A 4134-nucleotide genomic window follows, 5' to 3' on the forward strand; every position below is an offset into this window, starting at 1 on the left:
GGGTTTAATATTTTTCCTAGAACTTTTTTTTTTTTTTTTTTTTTTTTTTTTTTTTTTTTTTTTTTTTTTTCAAAAAAAAAAAAAAAAAAAAAAAAAAAGGAGTAAATTGATATTTCCAGAAAGAGATTTGAGGCTGTGAGGGAACAGGGAGTCCCCTCACTCCTGGAACAGTTCAAGTTAGCAGTGGAATGTCCCTGGAGGATAAAAGCTAGGAAAAACCAACAGAAGTTTTAAAGGGAGGGTGAATGAGAAAAAGCAACCGGTAGAAGGCAAAAAGATGTCTTTAGATTTCCACAAGAATTAAACTGGAGAAAGGGGAGTGGGAGGGACAGTGGAGAGGCAGGTTAAGGGATTGTATTCTTGTTGTCATCAGCAGACAGTGAGTAGGAAATGAGACCTGGACTGCCTCTCTCCCAAGTCTGCTGCCCTAGGCGACTATTTACTTTGCCTTTGCCCAAGCCAGCGTGAGATGTTATAAAATGAGTTTCCAAAATGCTCTGAGTCACCAGAACATGGATGAGATCTGTGGATTCAAGCCACCTTTCAAGATTATGAATCTCTTCTGAATATCTATTATGCCGATGATATATAACAAAATCACTGCTGTAATGTGATGCACATGTCAACTTTAAGGATGCAGTCCCTGCTCAGATGGCATCAGCAGAGGGACACGTCAGCATGGTGGATTACCAGAGCAAATGCTTTAGCATGCAAAGTGATGCAATGTGTTTTAACAACAATTGTTCCCTTATGTTTGTTTCTGTGTCAGGTTTGACATGACTATCTGCCAGGACAATGCTCAGGATCCTTTGCATTGCTTTGCAGAAGCTGATTATGAGACCGAATTCTTAAAGCACATAAAGTCATTTCCAAGATCCAATAAGATAGATGTGCCAGAAAAGTCAGTAGGTCTTTGAAATAATTGACGCTAACAGCTAGACCTGGATTTTTCAAAAGAATATGCATTTTTGGTTTGGATTTGATTTTTTTTTTTTTGTTGGGGTTTTTTATGGGTTTATTTTTTTTCTTCTCCTTCTTATGCACCATCACATAAACTGCCTAGAAATTCAGCCTTAACATAATGTTCACATCAAATTAAATTCACCCGTTAAGAACGAACATGCACAGGGTCCTCCCTGAAGTGGAAAAAATGAGTCTTTGTGCAGAGCCTTCTTACGCTGTACACATGCCTAGAACAACACAGCAGACTCCAAAGGCAGGGTAGAGCTGATGTTTGTAGGACTGGGAGACTCAGCACTGAGCTGTAGCTCTTAGCAGCCCTTTCTCCCCCATCTGTCACACTAAGATTTTTTCAGTAAACACCCAGACCCCTACAGAAATGTTGTGTATATGGAGCTGTAGAAGAAGGACAGTTACCTGCTTGTCTATTAATCACTTTTATATTGAGTTTCCAGCCTACCTTGAACCATCATACAATGCCCAAAGCGAGGAAGTGTGATTTGCATTCAGGAGACAAGGGCAGAGGGCAAAATGACTGTGGCACTTGCCCAAAAGTCACGATCTCATATAGAGGCTTCACCCTGTGCTCCAAGGTTTGGATCTAGCCTGGCACCAGTGTCTTACTGCACAGCTTTGCAAGAGCTTCAGTCCCTCAGAGGTATTTAGGCACTGAAACCAATGAGAAGTGTACCTATACGCTTTCAGAAATCTTTCCTTAATTTCATCATCCTATAAATCTCTTTAATGGAGACATCCTTCATCTTTTCTGCTTCACAAGCCAGTTGTGAAGCTTAATTACATGATGATTATGAAGTCCAGTAAATACAACATATATTAAGAGTAGTTAATGAGATTTCTGTCACAAGCAGACTCTATCTCTTGTGAAATATTACTCACGTTGCAAAAAAAAAAATTGTTTTCAAAAGAAAAACACAGACATATTCAATATAAAACAAATCCAGCTTGATTACTTCCATAAATAATATGTTCTACAACTCAATCATACTTATTAACGTGGCATGGAAAATAGCACTGACTTTTCTGACCAACATGGAATACTGTCTTCCCATCCATGCGTCAGTCATTGCCTGCAGTGCCTGACCGAGACTGGGTCCCCCAGACCCACAAGGGATCTGCTTCCCAAGGGATCTAGTGGTTTAAATACCTCCAAAGACCTGGCATCAGGTCCCATTGCACTAAGTACCACGTAAATCCAGTACAACAAAGTTGACTCAGTTTCAAATTTTGTATACTCAGTAATGCAGCCTTACCTTACCACTGGGCCCCATATAGGAAGAGAGGACGTAGGGCATCGTTGTAATTGCAGTATATTCAGCCCGTTCAGATTCCTCACCGCTTTAACCTTTTGTCCGCAGTCTTTGCATGATCAGAGAATCTTATGTTGCTGGAAAAGGAGGAAGAAAGGAAGAAAAATAAAACAGAGAAGGTCTAGAAAGTTATGCGCTATTACGTATGTAATGTCTAAATGGGATCCAGTGCACAAAATAGAAATACTTTCCTAACAGCTACTCACCGACTGACCAATTAATTTATTCCATAGCATGGCGGACCTTGGCTGGGTGACTACGTGCACACATAATACCATAGAGAAAGTGTTGGTTGCATATCCAGTGCTTTCTCAGGCAGTATTAAAGCATATAGCCTAAGAAGGGTAGAAGGACTCAAATGAGTGATTCCTTAAAAAGACAGAGCTCTTTGGTGTGCATCCCTCCTAGACAAAACAAACATACATCCTACCTACACTGTATATGGGTGTAGTGTTTCCTGTTAACAATTATGGTATGGAATTCATAGATTAATAAGACTTTTGCAGAGCTTAGGCAGGAGTGATTTTCAGCACACAAAGCCTGTTACAGCAAGTTCTATTAATATTCACCAAAGGAAAACCTGTTTGTTGACCTAAAGTGCGACTGTTTCCTATTCTCTTCTTGTGAAATTACTTAGGTCCTGTGGGACAACTGTACTGAGCTTTTGACGCAAATATTAAAATTCTATTTAGATGTACAATGTTTTAATGCAAATTTTTACCATAAAACCAAATGCTCCATTCAGTTAAATTAATAGAATTACAAAAAGATGTAATGATAGCAATTAAGTCTTGAAAATGCAAATTTTATAGTCAAGGACAATTACCTCATTTATAGTATACTGGAATGATGCCAGATGAAGGTAATTTAGATCCCCCTAGCTCACAGTTATATCATGAAGGATATCTTAATTTCATTAGTACAACAAAGATGGGTGAGAAGTTAGAGAATACAAAAAAAAAAAAAAAGGGAGAGAAAATTTGACCTTTCTCATTTCATTGCAGCAAGAATACATAGATCTTACTAAAGTATTAGTAATATTTCTTTCTACTCCCATCTCTGAAAAAATGCTTTTTTTTTATTAGCAGCTGTGGAACATTAGTATGTAAAAGGTCAGCTTCATTCAGATACTTAGAGCTGATATGCCCATACCACAACAGTTATGGACCTCCCATTATTTAAGTTTTAAGGATGCTTACAGCGTTAGCTCTTGGCTTACAAGGTCTGAAGCCGTGGCCTTAGGGACACGTGGTTTTGACTCCAACGGGACTTGTAACATTCTTGTAAAATTCTGTTCACTCTTACAGAAGTACTCCTGCCTCCCCCAAACAGGCAAGTCAAATATCATTAGATTTTTATTAACATAGTAAAGAGTGATCAAGTAGATGAAAAATACAGAGTCACATACTACAGATTTCCTAGACTGCTTTAGAGGGGAGCAGGGGAGGGAGAAGAAAGAAAGAAAAAAAAGACTGTCTCATACCCATTCTTTAGCACATTACTGAGGTCAAATAGGAGTTTGAAAGACTCCAGAGGTCCATCCGTCCATCCTTCCCTCCATCCCACAGCAGCTACTCCTAACCCCAACAAGCATCAAGGGAAAGGCATACTAAATATGGTGCAGTATGAAGTTTAAATAAAAAGGCTTTACATCTACCGGTTTTCCTTCATTGCCTACTATAGCTGCTAAAGACGATCCCAAGACCAAGAGGGATTGTCTCACTGAAGAGCTGTATCCTCCTAAATTATTCTAATTATACCAAATTTCCTTCCTAAAACCTAACACATGGGCTCTGGAAAGAGCTGAAATCTCCAAGGACAGAGCAGCAAACTTTTCTACCTGTTT

Source organism: Calidris pugnax, unplaced genomic scaffold (genome assembly GCF_001431845.1).
Source record: "Calidris pugnax isolate Ruff unplaced genomic scaffold, ASM143184v1 scaffold8, whole genome shotgun sequence".
Lineage (NCBI taxonomy): Eukaryota > Metazoa > Chordata > Aves > Charadriiformes > Scolopacidae > Calidris > Calidris pugnax.